The sequence below is a fragment of the Vipera ursinii genome, assembly GCF_947247035.1.
Source record: "Vipera ursinii genome assembly, chromosome: 2".
NCBI lineage: Eukaryota > Metazoa > Chordata > Lepidosauria > Squamata > Viperidae > Vipera > Vipera ursinii.
The window spans coordinates 125047412-125069474 of NC_139513.1; the positions used below are offsets into that span (position 1 = coordinate 125047412).

Here is a 22063-nt window from a genome sequence, read left to right on the forward strand (position 1 = left end):
GCCTGACGGCTGCGATGAAGGCGGTGGAGGTTTCACCTGGCTGCTGCTTCTGTCGGGCAAAATAGAGCCGCCAATACAGTTCTGACCGCCTTGGCATGAAGTGTTTGCTGAGGCGGTCTGTGAGCTCAGCATACGGTATGGTGGCGACCGGGTCCAGGCTGCAGAGGCCAACAGCGATGTCATATACCGCTGGCCCGCTAAGGCATAGGAGCGCAGCGGCCTTGTGGCGGTCCTCCGTGATTTTATTCACGAGGAGGTACCCCTCGACCTGGCCCCAATGCGACTCCCATCCTTCGGGGTGCCGGACGTCGAACTCCCTCACGTGTCCTAGGTTTGCCATACCGGGTCCGCGGTACTTAGGGCACCAGGATGGTTGGCTTGTCCGGTCAGTGACTTAGCTAGTGACTTCAGCGGTTGACCGGACAGCAACGCTCCAGGGCCGTGACTTCAGCTAGTACCGCGATCCCACCTTCGTCGCCAGGTGGATTATCGGCAGGAAGGACGAGGGAGACGCGTCTTCGTTTAACAGGTTTATTTAGTCAGCCCGGACAAGAAAGAACAGAGAAACATGCCTTATATAGGTAGCTGTCAAACAGGACAGCAAATCAGCTGTGGGCGTTTTTTCCCGCCAAGGAACAGGGCCAATGGGTCAGCTGGTAGGTCAGAATCTCCCCAGTGATAGCGCGAGCGCGTTAGCTGGGGAGGGAATCCCGTCAGCTGGTTTTGGCGGGCGGTCGGTGCTTTGACAGCTAGCCGCCGGTACTGCGCATGCGTCAGTTTTGACAGCTCGCGGCTGCCGCTGTGGGCTAGCCGCGGTTTTGACAGTTCATGACTTAATGCGCATGCGCGGCGTTTGACAGCTGTCAAACGGCCACGGGTACTTGTAGGCCGCGGGAGCGACTGCGCATGTGTTACTTTTGACAGCTGTCAGTGCGGCCGCGTAATGCGGCCTATGACAGCTGTCATTATAGTTTGAAATATGTTGCATCGGGTCTGCCTGAAAATATAGGGCAGTCTTGCTTTTCTTCCATAATTTTATCTCTGAAAGACTAAGTGGTGAATGGGACTGGACTGGAAGTGTTGGGGAAAAGGCTTGGAGTGAGCTAGAGCTACTTACTCCTTTTCAGGCGAGAAATGGAGGGGTGTTTTCCTGACGTTAAGGCTGCCATAGGTGGCAGTCAGGTCAGCTGACTAGGGTTCGAATGGTAAATGCTCGCAGAAATGCACTGGAACCAACTGGCAATTTTGCTGGTGTGATTATTTGATACCTGAATCAAATAATCACTATTATTATCTGAGGTATGACGAAGCCTTTTGATGTATTGGAATTGGGAAGAGGCCAGGTAATGATAAACAGGAAGCAAGAGACAGAGGGTAGGTCAATCTTGGGGAAGGCAGTCTGAATATTTGGTTCCAATGCCTGCCTTCTACCACCTATGTTTGGTCCTGAAGTCTGCTCACTGGAGTGTTGGTGGCCCCAGTCTCCATTTGCTGATACTTAATGTAATGTTGGGCTATAATAAAGCTTATCTCATCTGTGATCTAAGCATAAATGAGAGCTGACCTGATAAGCATTACTGAAACCTAGTTGGGCATGAGGGTGGGGGGGTCCTCTCTCTGAAATATGCCCTCAGGTTTTGGATGTGGCACTAGTTGTGACTCGGGACAAGGTGGGTGTGTGGCTATTGTCATCCAAGAAATTCTGCTGGCTGCTGTTCAACATATAGCTAATGTAAAACCTTATTTGTGATATTGGGTCTTAAGGATGAGCTGGAGTTGATGGCAGCAAACCAGTCTTCCTGATGCACAGCTGCTTCCATCCTAAGCTGCTGAACTCTAAGGGTAAGTTGGCAATTGAGTTTCCTAGACTTATATATGGTTTTGAGGATTTCAATCTGTTTTCTCTAGACCAGAGGATGGCTTAGGAGTTCATGGCTGCTATAGTAATCATGGCCCTGATTCAGGTTATCAAAGGGCGTTATATATTAGATCTGTTTTTTGTCTTGGGGCAGTGGCGACATGATCCGAAGTTGGGAGATATTTATCCCTCATATATGAATCACTCCTGAATAGTTTCAGAGTACTCCCAATTACTTACACATCCACACAAAACCTAGTTGCAAAGAGGTAGGACATATTTGATTGGTCTGCCCCAAGACACAGATTGAACAGTTGGGATTCCAAAGAACTTGGAATAGTCCTTGAAGCTCAATTGCATGGGACAAGTAAAACCTTAGTCACTGCTTGCAATGAATGGGTGACAGTTGCCTAGGACTGAATCACACCTGTGCGGATTTTTTTGTGCATGCACCTCTCAGATAAACCCCTGGTTTTCAAAGGAGCTCCAGAAGATGAAATGACACAAAGATGCCTAGAGCTTTGCTGGAGGATGGCAAAGAGCAAATCTGACCAAACACCAGGTAAGAGCCTTTATTAAGAATTACCTTGTGGTGTTAAGAATGGCAAAACACTCATGTATCTCCTCCACCATTGTGTCCACAAATAGACAATCACCGTATTTTGGATGACTTGGTCCCTACTGCACAAGGAGAAGCTGGGAACCACTGCAAAGTCATTATGAGGACTATTCTAGGCATTTGTTAGATTAAGTCATTTGGATTTGCTTGTAACTGGATACTGTCTGTACAAGCAAAATGGAAATGTCAAAGACAAGGTCTTGTTTGGTTATGTGGAGAGACTTTGAATGCGTCAGTCCAGAGGCAATCCACAATCCTTGGGGCTCTGAATTCCATCACCTTTGTTTCTGAACCATATTCTTTCTGGCTGGTCAAGGCCTCACAGATGATAAAGTAGTTTTAGATCATGATGCAGCAAATGCTTTTTTACAGGAAGGACCATTCTGCCTGCATCTTTCCCTTAAAAAGCCACACTGGATTCAACAGTACTGGACAATTATTATTCAGGACTCAGCTTTATGGAATCCTTGGTGCTTTCTGACCTTGGTTATTTTTTGTAGACATTTCATTACCCAATTAAGTAACATCATCAGTGTTAGAAGGGACTTGACTTTGTTCTGAGCAAATGTTGAGTAATGAAATGTCTGCAAGAAAGTAATCAAGCTCAGAGAGCACCAAGAACCCCACTGTTCAACCCTGAGCTACAAATATTCTCGTCTATCAGTAGTTTCAGCTTGCAGTTTGAAAGAGCCATTGGAGGAAATAATTATTTAGAACCTTTTCAGTCAGATTTCAGGCCAGGGTTATTTCTCTGTTTTGTTCTGTTTTGAGGCTAGGTTAGACTCAGACAGGGGTGGTTTATTTGTCTTGGTCTCTTGAACTTTTGGTGATCTTCCATACCACCAATCATAGTATTCTTCTGGATAAGCTCAGGGAATTGGGATGGAGGGTATTGTTTTACAATGGTTTTCTTCTTTGGGACGCGGTGGCTCAGTGGGTTAGGACACTGAGCTTGTCGATCAGAAGGTCGGCAGTTTGGTGGGTCGAATCCCGAGTGCCGTGTAACAGAGTGAGTGCCTGTTACTCGTCCCAGCTTCTGCCAACCTAGCAGTTCGAAAGCACGTAAAAATGCAAGTAGAAAAATAGGGACCACTACGGTGGGAAGGTAACAGCGTTCCATGCGCCTTTGGCGTCTAGTCATGCCAGCCACATGACCACGGAGATGGCCTCGGATAAGCGCTGGCTCTTCAGCTTTGAAACGGAGATGAGCACCAGCCCCTAGAGTTGGAAACGACTAGCACGCATGTGCGGGGGAACCTTTACCTTTACCTTTAGCTGGTCAGGGATGGAGTAATCTAGCCGGAAGCCTTTCTTTTGCAGGATGCTCAATTCACTCCTCCTTTCTATTTAACATCCACATAATGCTACTGGCTTAGGTCATTTATTAGCATGAGATTAACTACTGTATCATTAGTATGGTGATGATATTCAGCTATACATATCAGCCTGAAGTTGTCCAAGTGATTTCACTGAAGTACTTTCCCAGTGTCTGGAGGCTATGAGGGTCTGGATATAGAAGAACAGGCTTTTATTCAACCCTAATAAAACTGCATGAGTGAGGGCTATGTGGAGACTTTGCATTGATAACTCTGGAGGAAGCAGCACTCCAGAGTTGGTTCACAATTTTGAGGTTTTTTGTTGTTTTTTAATCCCATTTATATCCCGCCCTTCTCCGAAGACTCAGGGCGGCTTACAATCTAAGCACAATCAATGTGCTTTTCCTGGACTTATATTTTTTGCTCCAGTGATTTCTGCCTATCTCACCAGATTCAATACTGCTGACATATTTTGGGTCCTTTTTGTGAAAAAGTGCAATCTAACAGGACCTAGGAGGTGTGCTTTCTATGTTATGGCACTTGCTCTATGGAACAGGTCTCCATTGATTTTTACCTTCACAAAAACCTTATGAGGTAAGTGACTAGCCCAAAGTCTCATAGAGAGTTTCATGTTTAAGCAGGAATTTCAACCTGGGTTTTTCTGGTTCCAGCTTAGCAGCTTAACAACAATAAAAAAATAGGAATGTAACAGATACTCCTGTAACATGCAAACTAGACTAGCCCTACCCTCAGAAGGTAGAGAAGCAGTGCTTTCCAAGTTTGAATCTTCCAGATATGGTTATAAAGTATGACTTCCATGATTCCTACACAACATATATGTATAGAGAACCAAGACAGAGACATATGTTAAAGAAATAATTATGGGACATATGCCTGCTGGATATGCATAATGACCAATTGGACAAATCATAGACTGCATCTGCATGGAGGAAAAGTGTGTAGTGGGGTGCCCTAGGACTCTGTTCTGGGCCCAGTGCTCTTCAACATCTTCATCAGCAATTAGGATCAGGGGATAGATGGGGAACTCATCAAATTTGAAGATGACACCAAGCTGGCAGGAATAGCCAACACTCCAGAAGATAGGTTTAAGATACAGAAGGATCTTGACAGACTTGAACATTGGGTGCTATCTAACAAAATGAAATTCAGTGGTGAAAAAAGTAAGGTTATACATTTAGGCAAGAAAAACCAAATGCACAGGTATAGTATAGGTGATACCTTGCTCAATAGTAGCAACTATGAGAGGGATCTCGGAGTCCTAGTGGACAATCACTTAAATATGAGCCAGCAGTGTGCTACAGCTGCCAAAAAAGCCAACACAGTGCTAGGCTGCATTAACAGAGGGATAGAATCAAGATCATGTGAAGTGTTAATACCACTTTACAATGCCTTGGTAAGGCCACACTTGGAATACTACATCCAGTTTTGGTCACCTCGATGTAAAAAAGATGTTGAGACTCAAGAAAGAGTACAGAGAAGAGCAACAAAAATGATTAGACAACTGGAGGCTAAAACATACAAGGAACGATTGCTGGAATTGGGTATGTCTAGTTTAAGGAAGAGAAGGGCAAGGGGTGACATGATAGCATTGTTCCAATATCTGAGGAGCTGCCACAAAGAAGAGGGAGTCAAGTTATTCTCCAAAACACCTGAAGGCAAGACAAGAAGCAATGGATGGAAACTGACCAAAGAGAGAAGCAACCTAGAACTAAGGAGAAATTTTCTGACAATTAGAACAATCAGTGGAACAACCTGCCTCCAGAAGCTGTGAATGCTCCAACACTGGAAGTTTTTAAGAAGAGACTGGACAGCCATTTCAACTCCCAGAATTCCTAAGTCAGCCATGCTGACTGAGGAATTCTGGGAGTTGAAGTCCATGCATCATAAAAGAGCCGAGGTTGCCTACCCCTGGTATAGGGTTTCCTGCCTGAGCAGGAGGTTGGACTAGATGACCTCCAAGGTACTTCCAACTTTATCATCATTATTATTATTCTTGCTTATCAATCTGAACTATGCAGAATAATTTCCTTGCAAGATAGCTCAACAAAAAGAATTCATTACAATATTTCCAAGTCTCCAATCCACCTGGGTCTTCCTAAAAGTTTATTAAAGAGTTTTAGAGGAAAAGGGTGGCAAATTACAGGTCCTAACATAGGTGTTTTCCACATATGGCATGACTTTACTATTCTGTGCCAGTTCTTCCTGCTTGTGACTGGAAGTAACATCTAGCTATTATACTAGTTTCTTTACATCTGTAGAATATTTACTGTAATATTCCTACAAGCAGTTAAAAGCTAAAATGTTGTAAAAAGGAAGTCTGAGGAAATCCTTTCAGTTTTGTAATTTGATAACTATAGGATAGCTTGGGCAAGAGAGAAAGGGAGCTCACTAAAAAAAATTAAGCAAAAGACTAAGCCAAGACAGTTTTTATTTGACTGTAATCTCGTTGCTTCTCAATTTTAAAAAAAATGAAGAAAGTTGATAGTCCACACATTAATTTGGTTCAGTACACAAACCATAAGCACAGTTTAAAAAAACACAAGTGGTCTCTTTTTTTTCCTTCCTGTTTGATAATCCTCAAGCAACAGTTTGTGCAATTTTTCATATTTATAACATAATCTATAGACTACTGAATAGAAATAAAATAAGTTTCGGAAGCTGGCAGAAAACCACACCACTCAATTCAATAGCAAAAATATAAAATAATTTACCAGAAAATTTTTTGCTGTAGGAGGGAGATCAGAAGTAACAGAAAAGAGGAGGGAGATGAATACACAGGCAATATAAAGAATGAAAAAGTCCAGAGGGAGGTTGTGAAAGAAATGGGAGCACTCTTTCTTACACATGCACACACACATACATATAGAGCAGACATGTCAAACACAAGGCCCGGGGACCAGATCCGGCCTGCAAAGTGGTTTCATGCGGCCCGCGAAGCCATCCTGGAAACAGTGAGGGAACGGTCCCCACTGCCTTGGCCCTGGCCCAGAGACCCTCCTTCTGCCAGAGACCCTCAGATCTGTCCCACTCCTGCCCAGGCCCCCATAGGCACCCTTGATGCGAACAATGTAGAGCTGGCCACGCCCACCCAGTAGGCCATATGCACTCTAGCCACGCCCACCCAGTAGGCCACGCCCACCCAGGCCATACCCACCCGGCCCCCTGAGGGCAACGGCAATGCTGATGCGGCCCTCAATGAAATTGAGTTTGACACCCCTGATATAGAACCTGGCACATCATCAAACACTTCACAGAAGCTCATTGTAGAGGTTCAAATTCTCTTGAGCATTAAGTCTTTATGATACAAGCCCATCAATTGTCTTGGATCTACAGGGATTAAATACATTTTCTTAGGGATGCCCATAGATTTATTTCTAACCACTTTCCCAGCAGCTGAAATCTTCTAGCAATCTCAAGTATAGATTCAATTCCTCTTTTGAGAATGGAGTTGCAACAGCCCTGAAAAACTTTTTTTTATTACTATCACAAGATGTTGTTTTTTTTCCTGCATCAGATCTCATGACTATAGTGGTAGAATCGCATCTAAGTGTTTACAAAGCAGCTAAGTGTTTACAATCTTCATTGTAAGTAACAATCTTCATTGTTATTTCATACAGGATGGATCTAAGTGCCCAATGGATCTTACTTTTTCTGCATGTGTACCCCCAAATCCGTTCTTAAATGCTTTTTGTAGCTGTTTTCTGACACTTTACTAGCAGAGATCTGGGGTGTGTGGCACATAAAAAAGGGAGTATTTGCAGTATTAGCTATTGTGGGAAGGGTTAAACTTTCTTCTTTCTACTGCCTATTCTGTTTTTGCAAATTGGTTCCGGTTTCTCTTCCTGAGTTCATGTTATCTCACCATGCTCTAGTCTAATGTTTGTTTATGGCTCTCATAACTCTTCCAGTCACCCTTTACAACTTCCAGTCATGTTAGAAATATCTAATATCCAGTTCAACCAGTTTGCACCAGTTCAGCAGAACCAGTAGATAATTTTTTGTTGCCCAGGCCCAGAATGGACTTCCAGAAATGGCATCCACACACAGAACCTGTTGTTCATATATTTGAATCCCACCACTGCTAACATCACTTCACTTCACATGCCCATTCTCAATGCTCCTTAGGCAATAAGGACTCTTTTTAAGTAGGTATGGGACCATTTTTCATGTCCAGGACAGACATACTCCTATAAATGTTAGCATAAGGCTCCTAGGACTAGTGATTGTGTAGTTTGGTTCAGCTTTGCTATTTGTAAAATATTGTGTGACTTTAATAAATTATATAACTTGCAGGGTTATTGTGAGATACTACCGTTGCAGGATTCGATTCCCATGGTTATGTGATCAAAATTCAGACACTTGGCAACTGACTGATATTTATGACAGTTGCAATGTCCCAGGGTCATGTGATCACCTTTTGCGACCTTCTTACAAGCAAGGTCAATGAGGAAGCCAGATTCACTTAATAACTGTGTTACTAACTTAACTGCAGTGATTCACTTAACTCTGGCAAGAAAGGTCGTAAAATGGAGCAACATTCACTTAACAAATGTTTCACTTAACAACAGAAATTAGGGCTCAATTGTGGTTATGTCAAGAACTACCTGGGAAGGAAGGAAGGAAGGAAGGAAGGAAGGAAGGAAGGAAGGAAGGAAGGAAGGAAGGAAGGAAGGATTTCCATGAGAACAAAGTCTTATTTTATTGGACAGTATGTTTCCAGGTGTTTCTGCATTGCCTTCCTCAGCATTTCAAATAAACTGTGAGGAATTGAGTTTCAGCTCCAGTTTACTCTTTGTTGAACTCAGCATCTCTGTTTCCAGGTGCACAGACTCTTATCAGTCAAAAAACACACGAATCGACCTTCTCCTTCAGCACAGGGAACTTCAAAGTTCTGTGCACCGGCCCTGGGAGAATTCTGTCCTGCTCTGCTTAGTAAAGCTGGCAGTAGAATTGAGTCCTGGAAGGAAAATGCCTCAAGGGGGCAAAGGGTGGGATAAGTTCCATTCAGTGCTAAGCTGATAAGGAAATACTCACTACTGTAAAAGAGAAGCTCATTCATTTTATTATCCACATGGGTCAAACAAATTCATGTATCTTTCTTTTTCAGGAGACACAGCACCACAGCCTTGAAGACCTACAGCACAGCTAGTGCTAGAACCTTCTTTATGCAGACAGGCAAAACTCAAGCATGCAATCCTACGAACTTAGGAAAACACATAGCAAACAGATATAAATGCTCCAGGAAGCTAGAAGGTGACAGCAGGAAAGTAGAAAGCAGAAATACAGGACTTTTTCCCCAGGTCAATTAAAGCAGCAGCTTGAACCAGAGTATATAGGTACAATGCAGGGAAGGAGAAGGGAGTAGAAAACTTGCCCCAAGGATGCCCAAACCAGAAGAAGCCTTCAATTGTCTTTAGTTTTATTAGCTTTGCAGTAGTGTTTTCCACCTTATTCCAAGAAAATGTTTGCTGTGAATACAATCTGGCACTCTTAACTGACTATTCTGTTGCTCATGTGGTCAAGTGACTTCCATGGGTTGGGATCAATCCAATTTCATTGGCCACAATATACAATGTAGGTATGCCACCTCCCTGTCTTGGATCCTGTCCTTTGGGACCACAGAAAAAAAAGAAAATCATGACACTTCTCCTACTTTAGGATACACCCCCCCTTATTTATCTGGTTCTGAACAGGTTTAATATATATGAATAAGTTTAATATTCTTTCAACATAGGGATACAGATACTACTAGAAATATAGTGGATTGCAGATTATGGTTGTGAGGATTAGCTGCTAAACTTAGGAACTATCTTCCCAGATACTGGAAGATGAATTTGACAGAAAAGCCATGTGTTTAATTAGCAGCATTGATTTGTGAAGGAACCTATGCTCAACAAGTGTTCAAATATTGTATCAGCTCCCTGTGAAAGTATCTAAACAAAACACTTGTACAAATCCAAAGAGAATACTGATCTAGGCTCTTGACATAACTCACCTCTTTCCTAGTACCATCCTACATCAAGAAGAAAGGGTGGTCGATATTTTCCTGCTGGCTGATGACATTTTTGAAGTGGGGTGGAGATAGGAAACAAAGTCAGGGGAATCCACCATTTCTGGTCTTTAAGGGACCTGCACATCCTGCACAACATCAGTACTACTTGCCAGCATTGTGCCAGCTGCAGGGCTGCCAATGTTATGCTGTCTCAAATAAAGTTTTCTGCTGTCTCAAATACAGTTAGAAAGCACATTAAGTCGGCTATGAAGAAGAGCCATGTGTGAGGGAAGCCAAGATAAACAAAACCGTATTTGAAATACAAATGTGTTTTACATACATATGATTGTGCAGTTCTTTGGATTGGTTCTACTGAAAAGGCACATTGAAGTGCAAAGGTGGCACACACCTGCCCGATCTTAAAGAAGCTAAATATAGTGGATTGGATGCGGAATGGGACAACTTGCCTCAGCCAAAGCACTGCGGCCAACTCACCATGGCCAACTTGCTGTGGGACAACTTACCACTGTCAACTCATGACGGGACAACTCAGCAGGGGACAATTTAACAATTCAGTTTAATAATTTAACATAAATAAAAAAAATATTTTAATTTTTGTCATTCACATTTCATTCAGTCTCTCCTTTGCATCCTTTCTTTAATGATTCTATTCCACCATTTCTTTTATACTAGTGTAACTCTTGTCCTGCAGCAAATTGTCCTGCAGGGAGTTGACTATGGTGAGTTGGCTGCAGTTGGTTACGGCGAATTGGTTGTGGTGAATTGGACACAGCAAGTTGGCCATGGCAAATTATAGACCCCCTCCCACCAGGATGCATAGCAGCGCAGCCAGCAGCTTGAGCCCAGAAAAAAGCACAGCTGTTTTGAAGTGCTGCAAATAGGGCCTACATTCACACTCCTATGTAGCCAAAAATACTTTTTGGAGACAGAATCTAAAGAACTACACAGCCCTACATCACAGTCCCTTTGACCTTGTTTCATACATAGGATTCCTGGGTAAAACCTACTGCCCACAGGATGGTTTGGGACAGTGAGGAAAAATAAATGGCTTTGGAATACACTATGAATGAACCCACACGGAAAGAAATGGTAGAACTTTTTAATAAAATCCTCTCAGTCTCTCATAAACCAAATGAAGTTTGGGCTTTTAACAAACCCGTTTTTTCCAGTATAAAAATAATGCTTCATTAAAGCATATATTTTAGTAATGTTCTAGTATGTTTTGTGAAGAGCTGATTGATTGCACATATATTTGACCTTGAGGCAAGTTTTAATATTCTTGGACATCCATATTCTTTTGAACTACAGATAGTCCTCGAGGTATGACCGGTCATTTAATAGCCAAAGTTATGACAGACCCACCCACCCTAAAAAAAGCTACATATGGTCTTTTTTTCAAAGTTACAACAGCTGCAGTGCCTCTACAATCATCATTCGCCCTTACAATCAACCACAGGGACACTGCAGCACTTGGACCTGCTCTCCACAAGCCTATTACCCATCGTATTTATCTCCCGACCTCATATTGGGAAAAGAGGGCAGGCCATGTGTTCCTGGGCAATGTGGCAGCGACCCAGGAGCTACTGCCATTTTGTCCCTGCCCATTTGTGAGCAGGGACAAAATGGTGGCTGAAAGATAAACTGCTCAGTTTTGCTGCCTTAACAAAGTCTGCACAGCACTGCAGAAGCTTTCTGCAGCATTCAGAAGCTTCCTCAGGGCTGTGCAGACCTTGTTAAGGCAGCAAAATGGAGCGGGTTTTTTGCTACACAGCAGTGACCTGAATGTGACCACCATTATGTGCATAGGACAAAATGGCATCTGCTTCCGGAATACTGTCATTAGCCAAACAAAGAAGCAATCCATTCCAATGCTTTGGAAGTCCTGGGAGTTCTTCAAATAGTAAGTGAGGATAAGGCCTGGTGGGGTAGGAATCAGGCCTAAGGCCTAGGGGAGACCTGAGGGAGTGGAAAAAGGCCCGTGGGGATCCAATGGGTAGGAAGCAGAAGACAGGCATCTCAAGAGATGGGAGAGGCATTGGACAGGGCAGGTGGTCCTGAGCCTGTGCTAGGCCACAAAAGACCTTCTCAACCCGAATGACCCTGTGCTCCACTTAACAATCAGCACATTCATTTAATGATTCACTGAGGAGAACAGGGATGGGGTCATTAAGTGAGCCTTGGTGGAGCAGTGGGCTAATGCCTCCTTAAGTAACACCAGCTGCCTGCAATTCGTGCAGGTTCACATCCCACCAGGCTCAAGGTTGACTCAGCCTTCCATCCTTCCCAGGTAGGTAAAATGAGGACCCAGATTGTTGGGGGCAATAAGCTGACTTTGTAATAATGCCACTTGGGGGGGGTGAAAGCCCTAATAAGCAGGCATATACATAGAATGAGGGCTATTGCTAAGCACATTGATTTGTGCTTTAAATTGTAAGCCGCCCTGAGTCTTCGGAGAAGGGCGGGATATAAATGAGATTAAAAAAATAAAAATAATAATAAAAAAAACTTAACAACTATTGTGAGATGCAACTGTAATGGGCAGGCTCCATTACGATTGTATCTCAAGGAATACCTGTATAACCCTATTGCCTGAAAATTGATGACTGGAATGATTCTCTGTACTTTTTTTTGTGCTAAAAAAACAGACCTTCATCATTAGAAATCTATAGATTTATGACTGCATTTACTCAAAGATAGAAGACCCACTTTTTAATTATTTATCTATATTTGTTACAGCCACCTAACTCTAGGCAGCATACAAAACCAAAAAAATCCATAAAACAAATAAAACATAAGCCACACCAAGAGTTTGGACTAAAACAATCGTAAAAGCAAAACAAATCAAACAAAAGAGGGGTCCCCAAATACAAAACATCAACCCCAGACCTGGGACCAAAGCCAGGTTTTCAGAGCTTTCCAGAATCCCAGGAGAGAGGGCACCATCTTTATCTCTGGGGAGATGCTGTGATAGTTCCACAATGTTTAATAGACAGGATCTGGAGTGCACCCACTCTCCCAGAACACACTGGCATGGGCAGAAATGATTGGAGATCAGCAGTCCCTCAGATATTCAGATCCTATGTCATATACAGGGAGTGCAGAATTATTAGGCAAATGAGTATTTTGACCACATCATCCTCTTTATGCATGTTGTCTTACTCCAAGCTGTATAGGCTCGAAAGCCTACTACCAATTAAGCATATTAGGTGATGTGCATCTCTGTAATGAGAAGGGGTGTGGTCTAATGACATCAACACCCTGTATCAGGTGTGCATAATTATTAGGCAACTTCCTTTCCTTTGGCAAAATGGGTCAAAAGAAGGACTTGACAGGCTCAGAAAAGTCAAAAATAGTGAGATATCTTGCAGAGGGATGCAGCACTCTTAAAATTGCAAAGCTTCTGAAGCGTGATCATCGAACAATCAAGCGTTTCATTCAAAATAGTCAACAGGGTCGCAAGAAGCGTGTGGAGAAACCAAGGCGCAAAATAACTGCCCATGAACTGAGAAAAGTCAAGCGTGCAGCTGCCAAGATGCCACTTGCCACCAGTTTGGCCATATTTCAGAGCTGCAACATCACTGGAGTGCCCAAAATCACAAGGTGTGCAATACTCAGAGACATGGCCAAGGTAAGAAAGGCTGAAAGACGACCACCACTGAACAAGACACACAAGCTGAAACGTCAAGACTGGGCCAAGAAATATCTCAAGACTGATTTTTCTAAGGTTTTATGGACTGATGAAATGAGAGTGAGTCTTGATGGGCCAGATGGATGGGCCCGTGGCTGGATTGGTAAAGGGCAGAGAGCTCCAGTCCGACTCAGACGCCAGCAAGGTGGAGGTGGAGTACTGGTTTGGGCTGGTATCATCAAAGATGAGCTTGTGGGGCCTTTTCGGGTTGAGGATGGAGTCAAGCTCAACTCCCAGTCCTACTGCCAGTTTCTGGAAGACACCTTCTTCAAGCAGTGGTACAGGAAGAAGTCTGCATCCTTCAAGAAAAACATGATTTTCATGCAGGACAATGCTCCATCACACGCGTCCAAGTACTCCACAGCGTGGCTGGCAAGAAAGGGTATAAAAGAAGGAAATCTAATGACATGGCCTCCTTGTTCACCTGATCTGAACCCCATTGAGAACCTGTGGTCCATCATCAAATGTGAGATTTACAAGGAGGGAAAACAGTACACCTCTCTGAACAGTGTCTGGGAGGCTGTGGTTGCTGCTGCACGCAATGTTGATGGTGAACAGATCAAAACACTGACAGAATCCATGGATGGCAGGCTTTTGAGTGTCCTTGCAAAGAAAGGTGGCTATATTGGTCACTGATTTGTTTTTGTTATGTTTTTGAATGTCAGAAATGTATATTTGTGAATGTTGAGATGTTATATTGGTTTCACTGGTAAAAATAAATAATTGAAATGGGTATATATTTGTTTTTTGTTAAGTTGCCTAATAATTATGCACAGTAATAGTCACCTGCACACACAGATATCCCCCTAAAATAGCTATAACTAAAAACAAACTAAAAACTACTTCCAAAAATATTCAGCTTTGATATTAATGAGTTTTTTGGGTTCATTGAGAACATGGTTGTTGTTCAATAATAAAATTAATCCTCAAAAATACAACTTGCCTAATAATTCTGCACTCCCTGTAGTTCTTTCTTAGAGTATATTTATTTTATTACCAGCATCTAGACTTGCACTTGGAAGCTGACTGGTAATCAGTGCAGCTCATCTAGTTGCAATGACACATGGGCATGCCAAAAGCACCCATTATTGCTCACACTGCTGCATTCTGTACCAGCTGTAGCTATCAGGTGCTCTTCAAAGACAGAGCACATTGCAATAATTCAGTTATGAGATGACCAGGGCATGAGTGACTGTCTGAAAGATTTCCCAAATGAGGGAAAGGTGAGGGTGGTGGCACAAGATGAACTTATGCAAAGGCTTTCCTGGCCACAGCTGACAACTGCTCTTCGAGCAATAGGTGTGAATCCAGAGGGACCCCAAACTGAACACTAGTCTTAAAATGAGGTAGTGCAGTCCCATCCAAGATAAAAAAATGGTAATATCCCTAATGCCAGTGGATAAACAGGCACAACCAGGATTGCATTCTGCCCCATCCACACCTGCCCCATCCAATGTATTGACCAGATGCTAGGTCAATACATTGACATAAAAATCAAACAGTCCAACCTAGCCTCAGATTCCATGTAAATTGGAATTTGTACATGCAACGTGCAAACGTACAAACATGCTTTCAAATGTACAGTACATACAGTATTTGTAATGAAATCTGGCCATCTTTATGGAAACTTATGAAAAACACAATATGCATATAATCTGTATGAGAGATGAATGTGTGTATACACTCTTTTTTTCTTTCTCTTGTTTTTCCCCTTTGTTTTGTTTAATTAAAGCCCTTCCCCATATTAAAAACAAAATCAATACTGCTCTTCCAAATCATTTGTCTTTTTCACTGTCAGGTAAGGATTAGAAAGCAAACAATTTTGCTATTAGCAAGATAAAGCTATTTATGGCTAGGCAACACTTTTAGATTTACTACCCCATTTACATTTAGGTGTATTTCCCAATACCTCAGCAATGGCTAGTAAGAAGAAACTGAATTTCTTCACCTTCCTCTAAAATGAGGCATAAGCAACACTCTACTGGAATTGCAATCATCAACCAAATGTGAATATAAATGAACTACGTCTAAAGTATTGTTTTCAAAGCAATTGAAGAGACATACTGGTATTTAATCCCCAGCAAACCTGCATTTTTCTTATTAATCTCTGACAAAGCAGAAAACTCAGCACAAAGTCAAATCAGTTACCCTATTCCTTTTTCTTCCAACTGCAGCCAGGAGATGTATAGTAAGATAGAATTTGTCAGCAACATTCCTACACGTGAAAACAGATCAAAGCTTATGCACATTTACAGCAAGGCTGTCTGGAACAGTGCTGACTAAACAGACTGTCATGCTTCTGAAATGACTTCTTACCACAAAACCACTGCTTCATTGCAAGCCACCCTTTTACCAGATGCCCAGGATTGTCTAAGAGTGCAAGATGATTGTTCTACTGCAGTTGTTTTTGCAGAAATGGATGAAACCAAGACCAGGAATACCACACTGTGTGCCTGAAATAAGGGACTGGATTTTGTTAAAAAAAATCCACTTCCTAACTTATTATATTTGTGGCCTATAAAATAAAGGATTCAGAATCAGAAATTCTGCAATCTAACAAAAAATATAGTTCTTTGTTTTTACCTGCACACAGCATGTAACATTAAAATGGTGTTATATCTTATCTAGCAGTGAGCCATCAATCCCTCCTGTACTATCTCTGTTTTGATCAAAGAAAAATCAAGGCCCATCAATACCAGAAATGCTTCTCATCCCCACCCTTCAAAATGCAGAGAGAGAGAGAGAGAGAGAGAGAGAGAGAGAGAGGGAGGGAGGGAGGGAGGGAGGGAGGGAGGGAGGGAGAGAGAGAGAGAGAGAGAGAGATCTGCTTATGCTCTAAATCATAATGCTCTATGGGACAAAGCCTAAGGTTGGTATTCCGTAGAATTGGGATTCAGTGAGGCACAAATGCTAACGTAATAGTAGGAGATTTCTGGAGGACTTTACTTCTGGCAACAAAGATTAATTTCATAATTGTTTGGACATTCATTAAAGTGAGCAAGGCCTTTTTTATATATTTTATTAATTTTCTAGTTTTACAGTCAAATACTTAATAGACAACGTGTTGTCTGCGTCCATTAGTAATTCAGTGGTATATATTAACTTCTTTGGTCTCTAGATCCAATATTAAACCATTAGCTGTTTCCTCTCTTCTTCCGGTAGTACCTGTTTTCCCATACTAGGCAAATACAATTCTTATTGTTATTAATAAATATACAATTGAATATCAACATCTTTGTTACGTTTTTCTTATATCAATAATGTCATTTTAGATAACTTTTCTAACCAAAACATATCTTAATTGCATTTACACTTAATATCCATACGTTCAATCAGTATCCTGTTTTCACTTTTTTAAAATTTTTAATTTCCCATCAGTGTTCAAAATGTCTCTATTGTTTATAATTTCAAAGTAAGTTATATTTGGGTAACCAAAAGCTTCCCTTATTCAAACTTCTTAGCATTTTCCTGTTTCTCTTCTCATACCAAAATCTAATATTCTAATTACAGATCTTATCTTTCTAGTTATCATAATACTTCTATCCAGTGCTTTTTTTGTAAAAGAAAAAGGTGCCGGAACTCGCACATGTCATACAACCCGCTTTGCCTACCCTACAAGGTTCCATCCAAAAAAGGTGCCGGAACTCCGTTCTGAGCGTTCTATGAGAAAAAAAGCCCTGCTTCTATCTCTAGCAATTATCTTATTCTCCACCATATTCAAACATCTAGTTAATAATATAATATCCCATCTAATGGATCAAGACCTCTATTTTCTTCTGTCTTACTCTAGCTTTCTTCCTTTGCCAATAACTTTCCAAGTCAATGCATTTGAATCATCAAGTAATTTTTCCTCTGTTTTTTTAAAGGGGGGAGTCAATTATTAAACAAGTCTTCTCCAACTTGATGCCATCCAAATGGAGTATACTTTATATTCCATAATCCGTCACTTAATAACATAGTAAGTCAGTAAACTAGAAAACAGTCCCTGATGCAACCCAAAGGCATTCAGGGTATCAGCAAATAAAATCTCCTAAATTTCTATAGCAGCCATGGAACTATACTTTAACTACCCTCCTATTTAAGAGACATTTCAAGTCCAGAACAGAAGCTGCTCTGTCTCTTGTTGCAGGCAGCTGTCAGTTGTTCCCTGACCCAGAGCAGCTGCCAGTGAATATATGCACAATTCTATAGCAATTTAATGTAACATGAGACCATCTTTTATTCTTTGTATCCAGGGTCTACAGGTTTTATTAGCTAGCCATTAGAACAGACATGGAAAATGCTATTAAATATAATCCGCAAAATGTTATGGCTATATTCTAACGAAACAGACAGCCAAGGACACGACTGCATTGTTACAGCAAATAACCAAATCCAGAAAAATGCAATAAAAATGAAAGAACATGTAAAGAGATACAGTGAATAAAACCAATGAATAAAACCTGCAGTTGCCTAGCCCTATCCAACCACACACACAAAGAATAGGATATACAATGAAGATAACAAAGGGCCCTCTGAATTGATGACAAGTCACATTCAGGAGAGAACAGAATCAGAAAGAGAGAGGGATCACATCTGCATGACACTCAAGAAGCGGAACTGAGATGTGGGGCAAGCACTCAGGAGGAACAATATGCTATAGAGGATGTACTGTAACATTCATTTCATGATTGCACACAAAGCAATTTTTCTCCCTATTCTCAAACTTAAATAAGAAAAACCTATGGTCATGTGATCATAATTCAGGCACATGGCAGAGGTCACGTGATCACCATTTGCAACCTTCCCAGCCAGCCTCTGACAAGCAAAGTCAACAGGGAAAACTGGATTCACTTAACAACTATCTAATTCACTTAACTACAGTGATTCGCTTAACAATCATGGGCAAAAAAAAATTGTAAAATTCGACAAGACTAACTTAATAAATCACTTTGCTTAGCAATGGAAATTTTGGTCCCAATTGTGCTTGTAAATCAAGGGCTGCCTATTTTTCTGGAGATTCTTACTAGCATAATTACAACTTAATTGCATTCCTTTGAAGAGTGCCCCCACTTCCTCTTTGGTTGAAACAAGAACCTGACAACTCCCGTGCAAATTTGGTTAAATTTAGCTTCCCCATAAACAAAATAGGCCAGTAGAGCTGAACCAATGACAGATTTCAGAAAAGACAAGTGACCCACAATATACCATAAGTACTCTGAGATACAGTCAAGCCTGTTCTGAATTCCTCCCCCCAAGATAATATTCACAGTAGATTTCCCTGGAAACACACACTAATCCATGCACTCAGATTAAAAGTGATGCCCAGATGGCAAGCAGGGACAGAAACTCATTTTTTCCCCTCTGCAGTTTAATCCTAGACGAGCAACAAGACTCCTTTCTTCATCTCACCTAATCTCTTTAGGTCAGTGTTCCTCAACCTCAGCAACTCTTAAGATATGTGAACTTCGGTTCTCACAATCCCCTAAGAAACACTGCTCTAGGGTGAACAATGCAAATTGTAAACCTTGTCCAGTCCATTAAGCAGGAAATTTCTGAGCTGCATCATTTCAACTTCTCCCTCTTTCCCAGCCCCATTTGCTGCCCTATTTTGCATTTAAAGGGAAAATAAGTTAAATAAAATCATACCCAAGCTGGGAAAACCCCTACTCTTTGATGTAACTGAAATACTTTAAAAATAATACTGGCACTCTAGAATGGAATATTGCTGTTCTTGTATGTTTGATTTTCAGAAAAAAATCTATCACAAGTAATTTCACAAAACTTTTATTAAAGAGAAAATAATCTAAATATGACCAACTGCAGTAGCAATGAAACCTCAGCTCATATTGAGCCCCACTTTGCAGAGCCTTGTTAGGCTAAGTCAAAAGGCTATTGATCATCTACCCCTGGATCTGCCATTGCCCCTAAGTTACCTCTGTTGAGGAACATACAGGATCCCCCCATGTGACTGGGCATCACATCCAGATTGAAAATATAGCAGGTTGGGTGATATATGAGAAGAACTGGGCAGCCTGCCATTTGCCCAAATTGGAGGTTATCTATTGCTGAACATCTTAATCCAGCACTTGCAATGAATGCTAGGTGAGAAAACAGTTGCATAGGTTGTTTTACCATTACAGTACTTCTCTCTTCCCAGACAAGTTCCCTAGGATAACAGCACGATGTCTGCAACTCAGCTGGAATGTTCATGTACAGATCAATCAAGAACAAGTGTGCGGATGGCAGGAGCATATGTACACACAGCTTGCCTCTCTAGTAGTACTAAGCTGCAGCTCCCATGTCTTTCATCTCCAGTCCAGATCTCTGGAATTAAATGATGTATCCAAGCTGTTCTAATCAAAGCCATTCAAAATTCAAAGCTGATTTCTGATGAAACCACAAATTCAACTCATCCACTTTAAAAAGAATTCTGGTATGAGCACCCACAATATTGACTGAAAGGTTAAAAAAATTCCAGGTGTTGTTTCTGTGACAAGATATGCCAAATAAATGGAGCAGGCCTCTATCACTTCAGCAGTGCAGAGATCTGATGCCCAACTCCACTGGGGAAAACTGTAAGTCAGCTACTCACCCATAACTGGGTCATACACACTGATTGGTGCAACAACACTGCAGAGATGCTCTCAACATTCAGAATGTCAGTGAATTTAGAGTCAACATGAATGAAATTAATTATAAAGACAGCACTGAGGCAGTCCCTCCATTGAGCTGTCACACACACCAGGTTGAGTAAGCAAAGGATCACAGACTCTTTGAAGTGAACTGTACAACACTGGGCTCATGCTTCACTGCAAGATCTAAACCTGTTTTTTCTCTTATGTGGTCTGCCTATTCCAGTCTAAAGCTCTCTGGATGAACTGGATCGCAACTTCTATCTTCCTAGCCTACATAAGATGCTGGAAATTTTAGAACAATACATCTGGACACCACCAAAATTAGAAAGGCAAATAAAAGAGATAAATTACAGTTATTCCCATTATCTTTACAATATATATTCTGGATCACTGTGTGAACTGCCATCTCTTTCCTAAGTCTATGCACACTTGTTATGAATGAGAAAGACTAACTTGGATGTCCATTGTTGGACAGTGACAAAAGTTAAGCTATAATAAATACAGAAGACTGAAGGCTTGTTTCTCAAAATAAGACAGCTTTGCAGAAAACACATATTTTAGCAAAATTTACACGTTTATCACAGCATTTCTGAATTGATTCCAGTTCCTTATTTATTATGACAGCACAATCAGGAAATGATCTATCCATCTCTTTCGTATGTAAAACATGCCAGACTTTTCCCTTGACAAAAGCTTCAGACCCTTCAGGCGTGGATGCGTTTGTTGCTCCTTTGCCAAGATGAAGCCAGGGAAGCAGACTAGGGAGAAAAAGTACCATGCTGCAGTTTCCGAGCACCACCAAGCTGTGAGCTGCACACTCTTTCCACTGCTGGTTCAGAGAACCTATACATTACCGAAAGCTTTGAGTTTGTTATGAAAAGGGCTTGGCTAAAGTCCAGGGCCTCCCAGACATCACACAATAGGCTGAACAGCCAGAACTTAAACACGAAGCTCACATCACCTCCATTCAGTGCTCAGTCCACTGAGAACCCAGAAGAGTGCCATGAGAGCAGAGACTGGCAGCCGGGCACACCAGTCAAGCGGCATTACCAAGGCCAATGCTCTGGCATTACCAAAGGCCAGAGCACGTTTCCTCTCCCGCAGTCCGAAGTCTGGTTGGCATAAGAGAGCAAGCCCGGCAGCAAAGGCAAGCAGCTGCCATCCACTGCAGCTGTTCCCCTGCTGTCAATCCCAAGGCCCCCTTTCGCCATCCGGGTAACGCTTCTCCGCTGGGCCTCCCGTCCTGGCAAACAGCCCCGTGGGTAAACGCCCGTTCAGACAGCGGCTTTGGGTCAGTCGCCCCCATCCCCAATTTGCCGCCCTTTCCAAAGGAGAGTCTTGCCCAAGACCGAAAGTGCTACCACCCCATTCCCACAATTCCCATCGCTGCCAGCAACTCCACGCCGAACTTCTCAACCCCGAGAAAGAACAGCTGTCTTTGCCCGGAACCAGAGGGTGCAACAGCTGCCAGTCGCGATCGGAAAGACGCCCAGCCCAGCCCAGCCCAGCCCAAGGCAGCTTGCCCCGGACTGTTCACCACCATCTTCTAAGCCAGCGTTTCCCAACCTTAGGAACTTGAAGATGCGTGGACTTCAACTCCCAGAATTCCCCAGCCAGCTATGCTGGCTGGGGAATTCTGGGAGTTGAAGTCCACGCATCTTCAAGTTCCTAAGGTTGGGAAACGCTGTTCTAAGCAATTCAGGTACCTGGCGCGACGGCCCCAACAACCGAACCGACTCGAGGCCCCCACCTCGTCCCCCGGTCACTCGCTCGGCACGTTCCCGACGCCCGAGATGGCGGGGCTGATCTTGTCCCCGAAGCCCACCTCCTTCCTGCCAATTCCTTCGCCCTTTGAGCAATCACTCCCATGGCTCTCGGCTCTTCTCTGCCCAAATGCTTTTCACCTCCTCGCTAAACACGGAAGGCAAGGC

General features: G+C 42.4%; 1 protein-coding gene across 1 annotated transcript in view; it reads right to left on the reverse strand.

Annotated features, from left to right (window-relative positions):
- The window catches only part of CYTH1 (cytohesin 1), a 77630-nt gene that overhangs the window by 54949 nt on the left and 618 nt on the right, over nt 1-22063 (reverse strand). The window lies entirely within an intron of this gene.